This window comes from Centruroides sculpturatus, unplaced genomic scaffold, assembly GCF_000671375.1.
Source record: "Centruroides sculpturatus isolate CEXI.00-Female unplaced genomic scaffold, Cexi_2.0 scaffold598, whole genome shotgun sequence".
Taxonomy (NCBI): Eukaryota; Metazoa; Arthropoda; class Arachnida; order Scorpiones; family Buthidae; genus Centruroides; species Centruroides sculpturatus.
The window spans coordinates 100,444-122,793 of NW_019384757.1; the positions used below are offsets into that span (position 1 = coordinate 100,444).

The window sequence follows — 22,350 nt, forward strand, 5'->3', positions numbered from 1 at the left end:
ATGTTTCACTGTAAATTGTTTTCTCGCGTGCTTCTTGACGCCGAAATTCCACGCCATTTGTTGAAATTAAATCACCAGGGGGTGCTGTAAGTGGTCTGTGCACTCGCCCTACCACCTGTCGTTCCCATGGTAAGCGATGTCCTGCTACCCTAGAATTTTCACGTTTTAATTAAAACTCTTGCACTAAAGTAGTAGATAGATGGAGCCGAGATTTCCCATCTCCTCCTCTTCTTCCTATGACGTCACGCACGTTTTGTTTCGTTTCCCTTCTCATTACAACTAAGGGAGTAACGATGCAGACCATCCCCTATCGCACTTCATTATCGTATCTCTCCTTATATCCAATGTCCGGTAGAAATTCTATCTCTTTGCGTGACAGACCTTCACGCATATTTTGTAATAGCAAGAATTGTAAACGTTGGATAAATTACCTTCCTCTTCAAACCGCATCGTCCATAAATCGTTTCCCATCTAATTCACGGCACTAAATTATTGTTAGCGGAATTAAGAACCCGCATCACCTGAAAGTTGCCTTTATTCTGGTCGTTAACAACTGCAGTGAAGTAGTATTTACAGGGGCTGTTAATTATCAAATTAACCTTAAAAATAAAATCTCTAATCGATTCTTTACCGCCTCCTAATTTATTTTTTAAAATAAAATAAATTAAACTCTTATATTTCAATATTTATTCTGTCAGATTTTTTTTCTATTATTATTATTTTTCCCACTTTTTCCTGTTTTGTCTACAGCATCTTTTCTCTAGGCTTTATCATTCATTTACAAACATTTATCTATTCGAGACTGACATTAATTTTCTCGTCCCCGGATATGTCATTACAATTCATTGTCAACTGTTGTAGTCACTTGACTTGAATAACACTCATTGTAAACAATTTTTCCTGCAAAGGAACTGTCTTCTTCAAACCAAAGCAAATAATTAATATTGTGCTCCATGACTGAAATTAATAATGTACTTTTACATTTTCCAGATATTTATGAAACTTTTTCTGTCGTCTTCTTTTAAACTTATCCAGTTATTGGGTAGAATTCTCAACATTTCTTATATAGTTTATTTCATTTTTAAATAATTAATACATAAAAAAGCGTTTAGTTTATATAAAAATCATACAAATTAAACGATATTTTAGCGATATAAATGCATTTTTTTTATCTTTACCGAGAAGGAGAGAAAGTACTGTACTTATAAAATAATATTTTGTAAATATTCTAGTAACAAGGATGTTATAATTATCGTTTAAGTAAAATTTTAAGTGCTTAATATACAATTAGACGTCTTTATAATCAGGTGTCTATTCTTAAAGCGTCATCAACCTTACTCAATTATTCATGAAAGTCTTTCATGAATATCCGAGTAAGCAAAGTCTCTCTCTCTCTCTCTCTCTCTCTCGTTCTCCTGTTAAAATTTTTGTCGGAAATTATAGGGGAAAAAAAAAGAATGTCAACAGTAAGTTTATTAACCTAAACAACGGGGGACGATTCTTGATAGTAATTTCAATTATCACATGTGGCACTTAATCAGTACAAAAGGAACCTCTGCCCTACTAGGGGATTCAGTCGGGTCAAAGGTGAAATAAAATGAACCGAATCTTGTCAGAGTAACGAGGAAAGGAATTTCGGGGATCCCATTTGTCTGAAGAGAGCCAACTATTCAACAAGCAAACGCTATGTATTATGTATTAGGAGAGGCTTACAAATCGCTTGTAATTCCACTGCTGTGGTTGGGTGTCGGTTCTTGGAACCAGTCAAATGTAAAAACATCGACTCAGACTGAGAAAGACCTTGTTTGGAATGAACTCTTCCTTAAACAGTAAATCTGTACGTCATATACCCCATTCCCACAAGCGCTTCCTTTTTTAGATAAATAATCATATTTTTCTCTTCTAACCTTGTCTAGTATAAGAGATGGCATTTTTTTCTTGCTAAAAAAGAGACGAGGTTCTATTTGCGACATTGATTCTATTGTCGAAACTGGAACATACAGTTAATGGATTTTATCCATAAAATATCATTTAAATTGAGCGTGATAATCTAAAATCCTATGAAAAGTAAGGGATCGAGAAGAATGTTTTGAAAGATCCTTCGTCAATTATGAAGGGAATAGATCTAGCACTATTTTAAACAAATATTTCCTTGAATAATTCATTTTTTCCCTCTTCCCTTTCAACTTTCGACTAACTGTTTAATTCGATTTCTTTTCTTTCCCAAAAGAAATCAGTGTAATTAAATTATAATTAGGACGAAAGAAATGAGGGTATTTTGATAATAGTTTCGCTATTAATTTGAATTTTATTTATATTCACTTAATTACATTGGTTAGAAAATTTGATTTTGTAATTTTGTCTACACTTTTCTTGGATAATCTCTTCCTTTTTTCAAATTCTTTTTATTTCTCTAAATATCACAAAAGATATTTTTCAAGTTGAATTTAACACAAGTTTAATAACTAGGCAAGGAAAAAACACTTTTCAAATATTGTTTACTAACTAAAATTTTCCTTGCTTTTTTAATAGTGTATAATGTAAAAAGCGTGGACAAACTAAATGCGAAATTCGAGTAAGGAAAGTAAAAAAGCTTTTAAAGTTTCCTGTTTTTGGTGGAGTGAAGTCAGCATTCTTTAAAGAAGACTGTTTGTTCGATGGACATAAAAAAATTTTCACCTAGCTTCAAACTGAAAAATCTAAATAATTACTCAACTTTTATATACTACTTTAATAAATAAAAACTTCATAATTTTAAACTATTCACTTTTTAGCAAGTATTTTTTATTTCTTCTTACGGCAAGAAGTTTAATAAATTTTTTCTGTAGACTTTAGCGGAATTTCTGTTTTATTTTCTTATATTCATCATATGGCTGCAGAATTTTCTTCCAATCAGCAAAAAATATAAAAAAAAAGAAGAGGGGGAAATTTTTTTTGAATATAGAGAGCATAAGCAAGGTATTTCTAGCCTGAGGCTTTAAGCTTAACCGGACGTTGGTGTTCTTTCGGGTTATAGTTGGACTAAAAGGCACCCATCTAACGAGCTTGTTCTCTAGATTCAATAGAAGAGGGGAAGAAACGGCGGGGGAGAGACTAAATCCGATTTTGGTCGGATTATTCCAACTTCCGGGTCGGAATTTTGGAAATAACCGGAAAAGAGTACGCCCAGTCCCTCCTACATTCACCACGGGGAGACTTAGAATTTCGGATTAAATTTAATAGAAGAGTTCCTTCTCATCTCGGAGCAGGGCCACTAGGGGTGTAAGCGAATCAAATAAGGAGCAAAAGAGTGGAAAGTCTGTAAAAAGGCTTAAGTTTCTTTTTGTCCTTACTCCACTGCTTCGATGCATGATTTGAAAGACAGTTTTGTCACAGTCTCCTCCTAATATTCTGACATAATCTCCATACTTCAGTTTTTAAAAGAGGAACTAAGCATTTTAATCTCGTTAACTTTCACGAATATTTTTAATTTTATAAACTCTTTATTGTACTTTTCTCTCTTTATCGTTCTAATAAATCAAATTTGCATAATAATCCTTTTTATTAAGCTTATAACATGGTATATGCTTCTAGTAGGCAATATGGATGAGTCGCTACCGATTCTAATTATTAAAAAAAGAAAAAAAATTAAATTTACATCCAAATCTGGGATTATAATGATAAAATAATCAAATTTGATTCACGGAATCATACGGGATAAAAGGCGAAAATGTGATTTGATTCGGTTTTAATGAATTCTATTCTTGATTATCTTATCGAAGGAATTCGGATTTTTATATAAATGTTGAAAAATTTATTTAAATTTTAAATTATTTGAAAGAGTTAGAAAGTTCAAATTTTGATCGACAAAAGAATGATTTATAATTGTTATTTCTTTACCGGAGAAACTTTCCAAAGTTTTACAAGTAATTTAAAATCAAACACTTTGCCGTTTCTTTTTTAAATAAAAAAAAAGTAAGACGAAGTTATTTTAAATTATATTCAGAATAAAATCATGAATAATTCTGACAGAATTTGTTGCTAAAAATCAGACTCATATAATAAGAATATTTTTATGTAATAAAGTTATAAAGCGGGTTCTGTTTCCCTTTTTCTTTTTTTACCTATCTTGTATCTTAGAAGGAATCCTTTAAAATGGAAGAGGTGAAAATTGCATCGGAAAAGTAAGTATTTCTGACTGTCCCGAGAATATTTTTCGATTTCTGTATATAAAAGAGCCGTAATAAATATCTAAGAGGTAAAATTAATACAGAATACTGCGAGAGAGGGAAAAAATTAGTACTAAAACAAGAGGGAGAGAAAAATGCAAACGGTTGGCAGAAAAGGAACGGAAAAAAAAGAGGAAAGGAAAAGAAGAAATCACATTACTCTATCGCCTTGCTGCCATCCATCACGGTAGACCAATAAGGGTTCCGGGGTGGGTTTGGCCACCGGAACTTCTTGCCCCCCGTTTCCGGTCGATTCCAGGCGGTGGGCCGTAATCATCTGTCAAGTATCCGGTCTCGACGATTTGAAATTCTATCTCCTCCCCCACTCCCCTCATCTGAATTTAATATTGAGGACGGGCTGGGGGAACCCGCAGTCATTATTATATTATTTATCCTGCTATCAATCACACCGGTTCATGGGCGGTTGCTTGGGACATGTTCCCCACTCCGCAGACGAAGGCTGATGTGTAACGCCCTGCCTCCATCGCCCCTAACCCAGGGAGTGTCCAATGGCAGGGACTATCCCAACCGACTTTGACAGGCCTCCCTGTCTGGGGATTGTGGCTGAAGGGTCCGATGAGCCCTTTTTGATGGACTACGAGATGCGAATTTTGCTTGTCGACATGAAACCGATTAATCGATGAAAAATGGATATGGTTCGACGGTTTGTTGCTAGACGAAAAAAAAAATATACACATATATACGCTTTATGAAATTAAATAAAAAAATATAACGTTAAAGCTAGAATCCACGAATAATTTTTCAAGTTTGCAGTCATTTTTTTTTTTAAATTCGAACTTTTATATATAAAAAAAGAAGAGAAGGATACCGCGTTGATACGGTCCCATAAATCGGACTTTAAACAAACACAAAAAGATATAAAACACCCGAAATTCTCCATTGAAAGCTTTTATAGCTTATACAAAGTTATAGTGATTAAAAATGAATTATTAGTCATTAAAAACGTCACCCGCCAAACGAATGCATTCAAGTACATTTTAAGCTAATGACTTAGATAAAGTTCGAGACAAAAAAAAAGTCTATTTGCTTATTCCTATCTCGACAAAATATATTATTCAAAAATTCAAAAGGTTTATAGATCCATATTTAATATAGATCCTAAAGCGATATTTGACACTTTTTACGTTTCATTTATCAGCATTTGTATAGCGAATTTAAATAACAAAACTGTTGATTTCTATAAATAACAACAAAAATATTTTTTAAAAAATTAATATGGCTATGGGCCATTATATATTAAAAAAAGGGAGAGAGAGAACAATGGTTTTCATTGATTATCTAAGATTACCAAGAGAATCGAATGTGGTTACGTGAACCGAATACGGAGCCTTGATAAATTGTTTTATCAGCAGAAAAACAATTAAAATCTTCAAATATTTAACAAACAAGTCATATAATAACTAAATTGTATTTTATAATCAAAATATAGCTTAAAGTATTACGAAAAATTACAAATTTAAATATTAATAATTTATTTACGTTATGAAAAAGTTAAATATTTATAAATATTTATTTAAACCTTGTATAAATTAAATATATTTTACATTTTTAGTTTATAAAAATATAAATTATGCATTAAATCGTGTAGTAAATAGCAATGTTTAATCAATCTTCCTATAAAAACTTGTTTCTTAATGAACTATGCTTTGAGTGTTTACGCAAAGTTAACGTGTAATTTATATCTATAGAACGTAAAATCTATTAAAATATTTCACAAATCACTAAATAGTCGAGTTAAATTTAAAGCGTATCGTCGATTTATTATAAAAAAACGAGGTGGAAGAAGAAATTTTATCCAGACGCGATTAGGATAGCTTAAAGATAAAGAAGAGCAGAATGTAGAAAAGGGAATTTTATAAAATCACTTCATTCAAAATAATTTCAATCACATCAACTTTTCAATCAGAAAGAGTAGGACCATATATAATTTTTTTTTCTTCCGACAAGACCGGGGTTGGTGGCCATCACGCGACAATCTGTGCAAAGAGAAAAGAGGTCCAACGTCGCGTGACTCCGGAAATACCTAATCTGAACTTTGCCAAAACTTCCATCCTTTCCCGGACAGCGAATGTATTTGCTTCATCATCGTCAACAATTGCATTTCGTCATAGGTGGTGTTTTTATTCTCTTTCTCGTTTTAGTAGGAGATAGCATGGACCCATAATGTTTTCACATTGCATATGGATGAAGGGTCGGATTCACTTCAGTCGGCCTAACCCCGAGATCCGGAAGTAATCAGGGGGGAGAATAATTTCTGCAAAGTCTTCACCATCGAATGATGAAATATGACTTCCGTACCGTCCTGGGACCAGCACGCGTTCCCCTTTTCTCTGCTTTTTCCGGGGGAGGCTTTTATCATAGCGTCATCACTGGCTCTGCCTTTTGACACTCGTTCCTTTATGTTGTCCCATTACGGACGGTCATATCGACGGCTTTGTGGCCGATGTCTTCTCCAACGATAATCTCTCGCCAGAACCGCAATAAACTGGCTAATGAACGCTCGCTCGTCTGTTGCGATATCGAAAGGCGATAAACTCTTAGAAAAAGGCTTTTTTGTGCTCGCTCCCTTCTCTATGGTTTTGTGCGGGGTTAAGGAAGGAAAACTTTACTGTCTCGCAACGACCGGAAATGGAAATCCACACTCGAAGGAAGTCACGTGGGTCGGTGTCAGGAAACGGATGTCCCGGTACTTCCGGTTTTCCTCAAACTTTTCACTTTTGGAGTAAAGTCTGAGAGTCGGAGGTCTTCGACTCTCAAGTAGATATAATGTAGGAAATCGTAAAGTCTGCCAAGTTTTCAAAAGTTCAGAAATTATAATCCTGCCGACAAAAGCTGGATTTTTACAATAAGAAATGGCTTTTTGTGTATTGCGCTCACTCGTCTGTGTGCCGTCGTAATAAATGTGTTCGGTGCGAGAATATCAAAAACAATCTTTAATAAGAGTGTTAAGAATATTGTGCAGAAAGGTAAACATCTCCGTCTGCAAAGTAATTCGCTTCTGTACAGGCCAGGTTAGTGACATTTCGCCAGCTCATTGTATCAGAACGAGCAGACTGAGTCAATCCGTTCTGTGGCACTTCAACGTCTATTGTCACTGCTTGGGTAATTCAGTTTGTGTTGGACGGACAGTAATGGACGGTGCTGCCCTCTCGACGCTTCTCTCGAGTGACACTCACACTTAATAAGTGGCGTTGTGGCAGATGCGGCCTGCCCAACGCACCTGCCGTCTGTTCTACTACAACTTTGGAGAATCTCATAGAAACGTAATAAGCCCGGCTACGATTGAATCCTTCATTACAGCCAACCACGGGATCGGTTTCTCATCTTGTCACGCGCATCTGGATCGAAATGAAATTCTTCTCCTGTCCTGGAGAGCGTTCCGTGATCCTTGCAATCCTCCTCCTCCTTCCTTTAACACACGCGAAAATTCGCATTTCAAATATCTTCCTGCAACGCCCTCGGACGGTTTCAAAATTAATTTCCGTGACCTCTCCGCTAGTGAAAAACGGCACCGGCTAGGAGACCGGCTTTCTTACTCAATTTATTGTTCGTATTGCTATAGAAGTGGCGGGAATTCAGTTGGAAATACCAAGGAGATTGTTCGATCTCCCGCAATGGCTCCATTGTTCGCCGAGTTCGCAGTAATCTTCATTTGAATTGAAGTTTCTGCCAGTCTAGGAACAAGTAGTGCAGTTCAGAAAGGAACAAAAGTCGCTAACGTCTCCGGGGAGAAGAAGCCAGCAAATTACATAGCCTACCGGATAAAAAATATCATTCGAACTCATTAAGGAACACGGCTTCATATTTTCATTATCGCTCAATAGGAAGAACCATCTTCGGCTCTTCCAATCCCAGATGGAAGAAAGGGATAATACCCGAAATCGTCAGGGAATTATAGTTAAATAATAAAAGAATAAATTGGCAGAACAAACACTAATTGGTGGAGAAGGCAATTTTCATTGCGACACAAGTTACAATAAATGAGTGGTGCACACTCAATTTTTCACGGAACGAAACGGAAAATGAAAACTCTCTCAACTTAGTTGGTCGACGTCATCGCCCATGAGGCGAAATAATGCAAAGGATGATTCATTTAAAGGAAAATTTCGTTTTATTGCGCCGTATAAATATTTATGCGCGTTCGGAGAGAGAAAGTGAAGAGAAGAGAGTGTTAGAGATAAAGTTAATTATGCCACACGTTTAATTACGCACAGCTTTAAAAAGTGGATTCGCTTCTGGTGCAACAATCACTCGTTAATGAAATTTCCGTCCTCAGACGTCGGGACAGCAGCAGCAAACAGGTGACACTGGGACTGCTTGGTTCAGAGCCTGGAAAAACGTTTTCCGTTAGTCTGTAACAACTACCTAATTACTTTGCCAGCCAGCTCCATCTAACGACAGCAGAATTAATTCTCTCGAGTGTCAGTTCACTATTTCAGCCAGCATCCGAGACTCGCAACCGCCAGGGTGATTAAGACGGACAACTGTGGATTTAAGCTGCTGGTGTACTAATGAGGAAAGTTATTCCCCCGACTGTCGTACTAAAGAAGGACGTTAATCTGTCGCCGACGTCCCGGAGATGAATGGGGGATTTTTGTTGCGACTCCTAAGCCTAATTGTCGCCAAATGACTGAAATTTTTTCTTCACCTAACGATCTTCCCCCCCTCTTTGTGTTTTCTTTGACTTCGGGCATTTTAGCTTGCTCTTTCTCTATTGTCCTTTCTTTTTGAAACGGGTGGCTCGATGTGTGATAATTATTCTATTGACTAATGTTTGCATTGTACTTCTTACAGACTCATTGAAAATGGGCCGATCGAAAAACATTTCTTTACTTTGTAATTTACTCTAATTATCGAATTGAATATTTTATAAACAATTGCATTTGCAGCAGATTAAATTCTTTTAGTCGTTACTCGTAGCTACCCAACGACGAGAAAAATCGACACGTTTTAAAAAAGTCTCTACAAAAACTGCGTGTATTAAATTGTCAAAATAAACTAATTTAATAAATGAATAAGATAAATAATTAATCTTTTATCTTTTGTTATATTAAACAAAAACACTCGTTCTTTTCATCTAACAAGTGCGTTTAACTGCGAACCAGAGATTTAATTTGTTCGCTGTTAAACAACGCGTGCAAAAATAGAGATTTTATGAATATTTTTCTATCTCAACTGATTCTCATTTTCATATAAGCCTTTAGGCCTCTTTTTTATTATATAATTTATATTATTTTCTAAAACGAAACGTGGCACTATCAATTTTTCCATTTCGAAGAACTGAATAATTAAACAATGAAATTATTGCAAAAATGATAATCTATTCTTCAACATTTTCGCATTTTTTCTTCTCTTCTCTCTATTCTAATCTACATCATATTTATCGTCCGATTAACCTGTGGAAAGTAGCCTTTTGCCATAATCCTCCTTTTCTGATCTGCAACCAGTCAAAGCCAAAACCCCTACTCTTCGAATCGAGTATAATTTTCCCGTAATGATTTCGCATTAGTTCCTTAATCGAATCATTTATCGCAATGTCTTCTGATGTTGATGGTTAGAGAGACGACATGATGGAGCTAAACGGCTTCAAACATCATTGGAAATGGCATGGGACTCCCTCCTGTGGATTGCGGTTAGAATAGCCCGAAGCGCAATTTCCTGTCAAGAATCTTAGAAAGTGCACTTTATACACGTTTCTATGGATATGTGAAGAAGGACCAAAACATTATCTAAGAAATTGTAACGACCTAACAGCTTTCTTTTTTAAAATATAAACACTATTAGTTATTAGCTAAGTGTAGCTAACTTTATTCACTCTCGAGCCTATAAAGCTTAAAAATTTAACGAGAAAGGATTAATTATAAAAGTTTTAAACACTATTTTCCGTGCAAAATCATCACGTATTAATTTATTTCAATAAAGTATATAACATAGACGAGTATCATTTCATTTAAATGCGTTTTCCTTTTAAAATTTCAATATAAATAATTACAGAATCATCATCGCTTTACTCATATGTTGCGCGTTGTTAATTTGTTATTTAAAATTATGCACCAGTCAAGCTTGAATAATTATATTTAGTTGGATTATTTATTATAGTTAATGCATCATTACTATGTTTACCGTTCAGATGAATGTTTGATAAGACCATAATGCATTCGACAATATTTTAAAAACTTTATATAGAATATATTATAGAAATTGAAATGAGTTGTAAGATAAATTATATTTTATAATTGAATTTTATTATAATTAACACCAAATGATTTTGTCTATTTTTAATTAAAAATGAATGTTGCTAAACTCTCGAAAAGTTTAGATTTTAAACGTTATAAAAGTGACAATTCAGTGGGAAATATCCTTCATTTGCATACCAAAGCATAAATTGCTGTTTGAATTTGTTCATAACTTTAAAAATTAATGATTCATTAAATTCGAAACTGTTTTATAATGATCTGATTTTCTACTTCTTCTTCTTCTTCTTCTTTTTTAAACAATTTAACGCTGCTTTTATATTAATTTATAAAATTAATAATAATAAAAAAACTTTACATTTTTTTTCATCATTTAATTTTTATTGATGTCTGCATAATAACTGGAAAATATAATATTATTTGAGATAGTTTTGCAATCTCTTTGGTACTTTATCATTTGTAGAAAATCTATTTTGATTCGTTATTTAATTTCTTTATATCGTAACTAATGAAGATTCTAGAGAAATAAAGCAATAGTACGAATGTTTTTTAATTTTGAAAATATTTAAATCGATTTTAATCTTAAACTTTATAATTTTTTAGTTATTTTATATTAATTTTTTACACGTTTAAGAAACAGAAAGACAGTAACAAATAAGTCATTCTACCTCAATGTTCCAGTCCAAAATTTTCTTGTAAATAAAAACTCTAAAGAAACGACAGGAAACCAGTTTGTTTTTTAGTATTTTTCCTTTAAATTTCCTTCGTTTCAATGATTCATTTTAACATTATCGTGTAGAATGATGAAAATTCAGAGTAACCAATGCGCTTTTATGTTAAAATTATTCATTTCTTAACTATAAAAAAAATCAACAGTTTTTAAGATGTAAATATTTATACAAGTTAATAATTAAATTGATAACGCAAATTTTAATGTTTTGATTGAGATTTAATTGAAATTTTTCTTTAATATTAACTATTTTTTTAAGGATTACGGAAATCAGTTAATAAAATGTTAAATATATTATTAGGTTTTCCATACTCCTAGCTATGTGTAAATATATAGGCTAATTAAGATATTTCTTGTAAATAGCCTACAGTTAAAAAGGCTTTTTAAAAAATGTTAAGAAGAATCCTTAAAAAGGTTTTATCAGACAACAAATGGTAAATAAGAAGGAAAGAAAAGGAATCTTAGTCAGCTTAGTGTTTTTATCAAGAAGACTTTTCTTTGGTCTCCACATTTAAAGTTTGACATTAAAATGAGAAACATATTGATTCGTCTTTGGAATGCCTTCAAGTCTTTTCAATAGACGAAAATATGTGCGATTTTCCGTCTACATCGTCACCATTAGATCTGATGGATAGAAAACCACGTCACTCCCCCCATTGGCGGCTGTCGAATTAGGGGCCATAACTTTATTCTCTTTTCCAGTCGTTCCGCCATTTTTTCCTCTGTTTCTTCTGGAACTTTGGCGTTTGAGAAACAAAACGATCATCACCGACCCACTCTCCCAACTGAACAGTGCATTTGTAATAACTCAGCCAGTAATACATTATTCATTTCCACAAGTCGACTCTAGGATATGAGTTTTTGAAGGGACGATTTTGCTGGCGACAACGATTAGAAACCTGGAATTTGCCAAGAAAGAAAGAAAAAAAAAGAATAGAGTTGAACAAAAGATTGCCACTTTCATTTTCATCGGCTGCAGATATATAAGTTAAATTAACAAAAACACACTTTTTGCCCGGGTAGACAATCTGAAAGAAGGATTCTAACTTCCGGTGACCAAGCATGACTGAAACAGGAAATCAAGCAGCGGAACTTTTCCGACCTTTAATTTGGACGAAGTGGTGGCTGCGATTAAAATGACGAAAAGAACAGATGACAATAGTTAGTCTTTCTAATGTCAACATGGGGTTGAATAAAACTGATGGCCTGGACGGAAGTAATGCGTCATTCTCTCTCTTAACGCGTTGGCGCTTAACCAAATTGGTTTCTCTTCTCTTGCCAACTGGACCGTACCAGTTTTACAAATGTTTTTTGGATCATTTGTCCCGATAAAGGCAAACTTTCACCCATCACAGTTATTAAGACACGATTAGAAAAGAGATCCTTCCTGCAAAAAATGAATGCACTAAACGACAACGACCGAAACTGCAGTAGATCGGGCAGCTAAATTTAACTCCTTCGACAATTCTCGTTACGTTGTTTGATTCAGAATACAATTAAAAATTCTCGACAGCTGAACTTTGATAAATAAATTAAGTTCTAAACAGATATGGAGCGACTAAATCAGTTGTCAATGGTTCTCACTAAAACCAAATAAATGATAATGCTGTGGCACATTACGACAAAAGTATCCATTCTCCTTTATTTTATTAGTTCTATAGAGACATAGTCAATGTTCAAAGGGATGTCCATCGCCATTGATAAATGTCGTGTCAGTAACAAGACTCACTAATTAACTAGGGACATCTCTCAGTGACAGCACGACAATTCGTATTCACTTTAACGATATGCCACCGAAGGCCCAAGTGTTGTGTCTTTGTGAGCACCTCACACATCCATTTCCAGTCTATTATTAGATGCTGCGATTGTCAGAAACTAACTTTGTATTGCTGAAGGCGCCTTTGTCAACACAAAATCAAAGTTCGTGCAAACATCGTTATCGACCAATAAAAACTTTTAATAAAATGTCTTCGATAGTACATAACTGTCAAAATCGTTGCTTGCTCTTATACACTAAAATTAATGTCGCTGTTTTGATTTTTGATTAAAATTATCACGATTGTAAACTCGGGTTAATTAATTTATAAATCGCATTACAGTGTTTAAACGATTAAACGATTAATGACTGTTAATTCTTTTTAAAAAAATGTCTCGTTCTCGTTCGTTTTCTCTGTAAAAGTGATTAAAATTTTATAATTTTTTAAATCCATTAATCACAATTTTCTTCCTATTTACTGATCCAATTACTTCGAAAGTAGATTCATTCAAAATTTCTTTCGTTTGATAATTCTCTTCTTTTGAACTTAATTTATTCATAAAATCCCATACGATACCCGCTACATCGATACTTTCCACTTTTAGCATATTTTAAAACGTATAAAAAAGCCAAGTTAACGTCGAGACATTCTTATGTTTAATATACTACAGAGAGCGAACTTAACCCATACATAAGGCCACGAAGACAAGGGAACATCAGTTAAGCGGAAGAATATGTCCAACTGCACTTCTTCAATTTATGATAATTTGGTTATATCATAAATTCCGGTCCCATTTCCACAACCCGCCCACCTGACCACCCAATGTCACCTCAGTTTCCGCGTCCGACGATAGATTTACTGCATTGATCACGCCTGTGTCAGTGATATTTATCTTCGGCTGAGACTGCACTTGGCAGTAGTGTTTGCTGAAGTAGGTGTCTCCGTTAGAACCGTCATTGATCTATGCTCCCATGGCGATGGCAAATTCAGCTGTGCGTGAATTACACTTCCTAACTTAACTGTCATCACACATCCTAGTTCTGTTTACTTGGTATATCACATCAAGAGCCAGCACTCCACTTCATTACGACTTTTATCTCTTCTAAAGTTAATGTCAAGAATGATACTTCTATCGGATTTCTATTAGCTGATTATTTTTGATACACCTTATTTGATCAAATTTACATTTTTAGCATCTCTTCTTCATTTCCCACTTGTTTTTCTCTTTCTCTCTCTTAACGATGAAACCATTAACGATCCCTCCAGGATCTTCAGATATACAATGCACTGTAGCAAAGCATAATTCTTTTTCTCTGTCTTTCGACTTTGTAAATATTTATTAATCTTGTACGGCGACATAAATCCTATAACAACTAGTTAATTATATAGTAAACTCACAGAAAATGCTTTAGACAATAGACATAAGCCATATATCTAGATAATTTGCAACTGGTGGGAGATTCTTAAGTACTATACAAATACCATCGCCATTTTCTACTCTCTACCATTATATATATAACTATTAAAGGGATTTTAAATAATTCGTATAAAAGTTGATTAAAATTCTATATTAATCCGTAGAAGAATTATCTTATAGACTTTCTATTTCAGATAATTCTCTGTGGATAGAAGATTGCAAAGTTCAAAAATCCTCGAGAATTTCTGACTCCATATTTGGTTACAAAAGCAATTTATTATGACAACTTCAACACCTCATTTATTGTCATGGCATGAAATTCGAATCCGTTCCTTCGATTCGTCTTTCAAATTCTTGAGCATTTCTTCTTTTCAGCGAATGTAAATGGAAGACAATCAATAAAATACTCTTAAAGAAACTACGTCATACAAGTTGAATGTGCAATCGATATCCAAACTGTTTCTTACTTACAAAATATTCTTCCATCCTCAAATTCCTGAAAATTAAAATAACATAGGTTGCTCGCAAATTCTCTATTTATTCTCTATACCAATAAGAATTATCACTTAGGTTTTTTTTTATTCGAAAATTTTTATTTTGTTTAAATTGTCTGGCCGCTTTACATATATCGTCTAGCCAAGTGAATTTAGGTCTACGTAATGTCATTTCGCATAAATCACTGTTTTAAAAAGAAAGAAAATATATAACAAAACTAATGTTTTTAACGAATATTTATCAAAATTTTTTCTTGGAAATAAACAATTATAGGAATTCATAAATGAAGTATAAAAAATAATTCATTTATTATATTGGCTTTTAAAATTTTCTTATTTTGAAACGAATTTTCGTTTAAATTTTAATATTAACCTTTAATATTATCGAAAAATAATGAATTTTCAGTATTTACAACTGTTTAAAATGTCAAAATATTATAAAAATTTCATTATTATAGGATATTTTCACAAAAAAATAAGCTAAACTTCACTTATGCCACTCTCAAACTTACTTAAATTCTAGAAATTCGATAATATTTTCAACGACCATTTAAATTTTACAATAATTTAACGGATTAATTGAATATTTGTAATTAAAAAAAAAAGGCAGAAAATTAAGTTTTAAGAAGTTACAAAAGAGCAATAGGTTTTAGGCTTCACTCATTATTTTATTTTCTCAGTTCAAAAGTTGTTTATATTTTGGATCCCGGCTCACATATTAAATTATTTATGAGCTACTTCTAATGCATTAGAATATTCCCACGAATATTTTTTTTTAAAAATTAAGTTCATCCATTAAACTAGAATGCTTCTTTATATATATATATATAAAGATATGTATGTGTGTATATAGCCTTCGTTTTCATCCATTTTTACTTAAAAATTAAGTTTTCTTATTATTTTTTCTTCTCTTACCAAGATCGCATCATTGAAAGTTATTCAGTATCAATATCCTATTTTGTCTGATGAAAAATTCATGCAAAATAAACTTTGTATTCAGAATATCAATAGTTGGAATATAAGATAGTCTCTCTCTCTCTCTATCTTTTTTCCCCTTTTCATAATTTTGTTAAGGCAAAGGCCAAGATATTAATCTCAACTATTGCTTTAATAAAATTCCTCTTTGAATACAAATCAAGAATTTCTATTCTATGCAAATTTATAATGAATAAACTTCATTTATCGGCTTATTTTTGCATTAGCGGCTTGTTTACTATCATTAACGCATCAGTTTTTCAATATCGGTTACTAAAATGATGTTTACTCTTCTGTATCTATAATGAGTAAGAAATATTTTAGAATAATACGTCTTTTTTAAAATTTAAATGATCGTTGTTCTTAAAATATAAGTATTTATCTATAAAATTTATAATACAATTCAATATTAATACAATAAAATAGACTAGTAAAATGATTATTTCTATTTTTGGAAAAGAGATCTCTCTAATGGATTTACACTGAAAATTTACTCTAGAAATTATTCATAATTTAATAATTATGATAAAATATAATGTAAACAAAATGTTTAATTCAGGAATTTAATCTTTATTACCATTAAAATGAGCTTAATTGACATAAATCAATTATTTTTATATTTAAATTTTGTAATATTTTAAACCTTTAAAAGTAAACGTAATTTGACAATTATTTTTAGTTTCTTCTCTCCTTCCTTTTATTTTATGTTATTTCGTCTGTAATATGTGTGATATGCAATTTTAGCATCTATAATATGATGCTAAAATTGCATTCTTTAGGCTGCCTTAATAGAATTTATAAGCGAGATGAAGGAATTCTTACATTACCATATTAAAATTAGTTCAGGAACAATTTCATAGGTTATAGACTTATGCCTACAAATTCATAGTAAAGAAGAAGTTTAAATTACGTAAACCATTTAATGTTATTGCATTTATCTTATTATTTATATATTTGTTTATCACTTTACAAGAATGCCTCTAATAAATTATCTCAATACTTATTAGTTTCAACTTCTGTCAAATAGACCTATTAAATTACCACTGATAAATTGTCAATATGTAGATTTAGAAATTCTGAATACAGTTATAATTATTCGAAATATAAACACGGACAAAACAAGTTTGAAAAGTCATTTAATCTACGAAAACTTACGTGAAGTAGATTAAAATACTTATCTACACAGGTTTAAGACTCGTTACATATAATCTATGAGAGAATATTGATAAATTCGAAAGCTTCTCATAAGTAGATTATTTCAATTATCGAATTATGTTAATTAGCGATATAATTAGATATTTTTTTGTATAAGAATATTTAGCTTTTCTTTAAATAATTTATTTTAATCCAAATAGAAGTTTAATAAATGCAGATTTAACTTTTGTTTAATAAAATAATATAGGCCTAAATGTATATTTCTCATATTATTAGCTTATTTTCAGGTTTTTTAAACATGTATTTTACTCTTTTACTAAATATTAAACTTATATAGCAACTTAGATACAGATTTGGCAATCTTTGAATAGGCTACGAAAGAAAAACGTGTTTAATTTATTCCTGGAGTTAGATTTAGAAGGTGTTTAGTTATGTTTAAACTACGTATGAGATATGTATTTTATTTAGTTTATACTGATTTAAATAACTTAGAAAATCAGCTTTATTAATCTAATCGTGTAAGAGTTATAGTACTACAGAATGATAGTCTAAATTGATTAAAAATATAAGATTTCAGAACAGTAAGAACAATTCTATGGAAGGTTACATTCCAGTTATGAAAGTATTTAAAGACAGAAACTTGATTTAACAGATTTTTAACGTAAAAGGGTAGCTTATTAAAAGATATTATATAGGCTAAGCTTAGTAAAAAAAGAATAATTCGAAGCGTTTAAATTTTATAACGACTGTTTGCATTGTAGACATTACCGATTCTGAAGCAGAAAGATCTAAATTCCATCCAACTATCTTGTCATAATACGTAGGCCTTTATAAACTCTCAGATAGAAATATATGCCTGTATATTACACACGGTATTCATAAATTAAATTCTTTTAAAACAAGCTTGATATAGGCTGCATAACAAAAGAATCTAAATCTAGGCATACAATATGCAAGATTTATGATTATCTGCCTAGATACTTAATTCAAGAATGACAATGGAGGTGTCACGAAAGGTCTACCAGTTAATACCAAATTATCGATTTCGTTCTTAAAATACATGTATTTAAGAGAACCCATAGATCTATATCAATGAGTCAATATAGAACATTATCGTACGAGTTGGATAATATTAAATATTCTAGTTAAGAGAAAGTTAATAATATCTGAATCGGTGCATGCAATAATTCTTTGCAGACTAAATTTTGATTTACGATGACTGATGAATTTCCTTGCTTGGGCGTGGCAGTTTAGGTATTCTAAGTTAGTAGAATGAAACATTGTTTGGCGGTAGTTTCCAGGAAGTTATGGTTGTAGACACAGATGTGCGATAAGCCAGGATTTTCAATTGAGAAAAACTAGGACTATTTAGATAGATATAACAACTTAATTCCAACGCTATTAATCTATCACCATTACCGATCGTTTTTCTTAGGAGACGTATGCGTTTTTAACCATTAAAACTAATATATAAAATATCGTAGTGTATACTTATCTAATCTGGTATATCTCACATAAAGGGGCTACTTCTTAATTTTTAGGATGTATGCTGCCATCTCGTGTGTAAAGAGGAAAATATCATAGTCTATACAAAAATAAATGCCAATCTTAAGCATATCATTCTCAAAAATAGCGATTTTAAGTATGATTTTTATACTACCAATCATGTTTTAAACCGCATTCGGGGAATTTTTATAATGTTGTTGAAATAAGTTGAACTTTTCCCCTCTCTCTCTCCATGTATTTGTACGGTTAAAGTAGTTCAATTTGAATAGATTTTTATTTACAGACACGAGAAATGTCAAAATTTATAGCTTCTACTCCATAAAAATAATGCATTTTTCCCCCCTACATAAAAGTTATGCATAAAACATAGAAATTGTTATGGTGCTATTTACGTTAAATACTTTAAGCACTACATACCTATTAGTTTTATTATGATTGTAATATATACAGTATATTTTAAATATAAAATTAATATAAACTATTCTTTGAGCTATTTATCATTCAAAAGTCATAAATCTTAAATACAGATTTCAAATTTGCTTAATTGGATAATTTACGCTAATTTAAACTAATTTAAAAATATATATATAAAAAAATCATTTAAAACTATTTATTTATTCATTAATCAGTTAAATTTCACAGAAAAATTGATAAAGCTTATTAAAAAAAGAGTTTTTTTTTGAAGGTTTCCAGTGAAAATTTTTAACTAAACTTTTAAATGACAACATTTGAAAATGAATCTTAATTATTCTTCAAACATTGACAAAATAACAAGATTAAGTTTTAATAAGATTTAACAATTTTCTTTTCTTTTTATCGTGTAAACAAAACAAATTTTGATAATTTTTTTTTCATTTGTGTCCATTCAATATTTCGATCAAGATATATATCAATATGTATGTATGTATATATGTATGTGTTTATATATACATACATATAATTTTAAAAAAAGAGCAAGAAAGAAAGATTTCTTGTTCTTCTTCGTCAATTTTCAAAAGGAAGTGGCTTATTAAGATTCCATCAAATGAATTTTAAATAGCATTATGATTTGATCCGCTGTATAATTATTACACCAGTGGAAAAATTAAAAAAAAAAAACTTTAAAAAATTCATCACGATATCAATTTTTATAGTTATTTAATTGGTGCTTTTGAATACATCTGTAATTTGCTGAATTTTAATCATTTTTGCGCGCAGGTGTGTTAACTTATGTTGCGCTTGACTTGCTGATGGATCATAAAGCATTACCACCAATCGCATTCGCCTTTTACTCCAACGTCACTAATCACGATTAAGTAATCTTTTAATTACATTGAGGTAGATGAAAAAAAATCACAAACATTTTCGAAATTAGCATTTACATCCTCCTTCGCTTATTTTTCTTTAACGATAGATGGCGGCACGGAACGGCGGAAATTAGTAACAAGATCTAGAGGGAAGTGACGTAACGAAGATGGCTGCATCGAATGTAGAAGACTAAGTCAAGCAAGAAAATGTCTTCTTTGACGAAAATTTCAAAATCTAGGCAACGATTGCACAAGGAAAGGCATCAGGTAATATAATCTTATTGTTTTTGATTTATTATTAGTATCAATACTGATTCTAAATTGTTAAAATCGTGTTGAAAATGTTAAAGTTGACCACGTGTTAACGTTGAATGGTTTTAATCACAGGTATTATTTTCTCATTTTGTATGTATATAATAAATCCGATATATATCTAATAATGATATTTTATGAAAGGAGATTAATGAATATTTATTTTTTATTTAAACTAACATCTTAATAATTTCAAGTACCTGTAGTTTTCCTTTATACTTAAATGTAATTTTGTAAATATTCTAATGTTTATGTGAAAACTCAGTTTTAAAATTTTATAGTAAATAATAAAACTTTTATAATATTAAAGTAGAGTATTATCTCATTAATTTGAACTATAGTTAATCTTAATCATTTGTGTATATGTTTTTATTCTAAATGTTCATGTTAAAAACAAAAAGAAATTGCAAATTATTTTTTAAAATTATGACAAATTTACAAAATTAATGTGTATTAATAATATAATATGTAACAAACATAGCCTAGTACAAAAATTATATATATATATTTGTCTGTAGCCCTTACTGACATATTGTTTTTCATATGTAACACCCCTGCCACAAACAATTCCATATAGCAATTATTTTGGATTGGCAAGAATTCACCGTAGTAGTTTAAACAGGGCAAATGAAATCAATTTCCAGCACAAAATTAAGAGAAAAATGTTTTTGACCATGTTAAATAGGCATCTTCAGTCTAATGCCTTGTTTATTAAGTATACCCAATTTTTGTGATGTTGATTATGTAGTAGCTCATATGATGAAATAAATAATCAAAATGTTTAGTAAATCCATAACAAATATACATCTTCATTTTAACAAAACTTGTCTAAACTGGCCTAAAAATTATTAAAAATAATAATATATGTTGCCTTGTAAAGCCAGAGATTATTTATTATGCAAATATTTTCATTGTATTTAAGTTGTCTTCAGATATTCCAACACATTAAAATTAGTTTAATCAGCATCCTCAACAACAGATAGATTTGACCCTAATCTATGTTCTTTTTCTATTAAATATAGTAGAAATGCTTTTCTGATATTTAAAACTTATAAAAATTATGAAAATTGATGAATTTTAAAGTTATGATAAATTATTATTATTTTTATTGGTTATCTGTATTGTTTCAAGATCAATTAATTTGTATCTATTGCTTCCTCTTGTCAGCCTTTTGTCTAACAAATTAATTACATCCAAACAAATGTTTAGATCAAGTTTAGAAAGGAAGAATTATGTGAAGTTTTAAAAGTTATAAAGTGTTGAAACCAGAAATAAGCAAAAACATAACATATTATCAGAATAATAAAAAATATATATACTGTATATGCAAATAAAAAAAAGATACATAGGTTGTGAATCTAACATGCACCAAACATTATAGTTGTATTTATATATTTAATGCTTTCAGACTAGGGTTACCAATTCTGATTTTCCTGGAGACTCTGAAATTTGGCAAAAATTTTTAAATTTTCTGACTTCTGAATTGCGGCCTATTCCCACATTTACTCAACAAGACAATCAATTTTTGGGGAATATATTAAAACAGACTAAAGAATTTAAAGAATAAGCAACAGCATTTTGATATTGCTGAGAGTAAAAATGTCAAATCTCCCAAAATTTTTTACTCCTGGAATGGAAAACTCTCAGAATCAATTTCAGAAGTTGGCAAGCTTATTCCAGACTAAGAAGAATATATCTGATTCTTGTTTTACTTTTAAACATTGATTCAAACATAAAAAGTATTATAAAAAGCATTTAATATATTTATTTATTTTAAATTTTGAATCTATTAAACTTTTACTATAAACTAATATTTAAAACAGAACTTTCTTTTTTTTAATTTAAACAGAAACCGAAAAAAGATTTATTAATCAGTCTAGAGAACAATGAAGAAATCTTGATTAATAGTAGACTATAAAATAAAAATCTAGATCCTTGAATCTAGATCCTTAAAATAGAAACTTAGATCCTAGAGCCTTACAAAAGATTAATGAATATTTGGATGAATAGAAAACTAGGCCTTTCTGGCAAAGAACTTTTATTTGGTTTTATGAGATAAAAATTGATTAATCTGTTGGAAAAACTATTATATAAACATTAAAGAAATTTTTATTAATTATATTAAGTTTTAAATTTCTATTCTAGATATTAGTTGTCATTGATTATTTGAAATTTATTTTGAAATTATCAATAAAGAGTAGAAAATATTTAAGAAATAAATATATTTAACTCCTTTATGTTATTATCTTTTATGTTTATGACTGATTTTAAAAGAAAAATTGTAAGAGTTATTCT

General features: G+C 30.9%; 1 long non-coding RNA gene across 1 annotated transcript in view; it reads left to right on the forward strand.

Annotated features, from left to right (window-relative positions):
• The window catches only part of LOC111628728, a 96,658-nt gene extending 76,494 nt beyond the window's left edge, over positions 1 to 20,164 (forward strand). Inside the window, exon 3 of the long non-coding RNA XR_002757213.1 lies at positions 19,851 to 20,164. This is a non-coding gene — a long non-coding RNA (uncharacterized LOC111628728). The remainder of the gene's footprint in view (positions 1 to 19,850) is intronic.
• Positions 20,165 to 22,350: the final 2,186 nt, after the last annotated feature.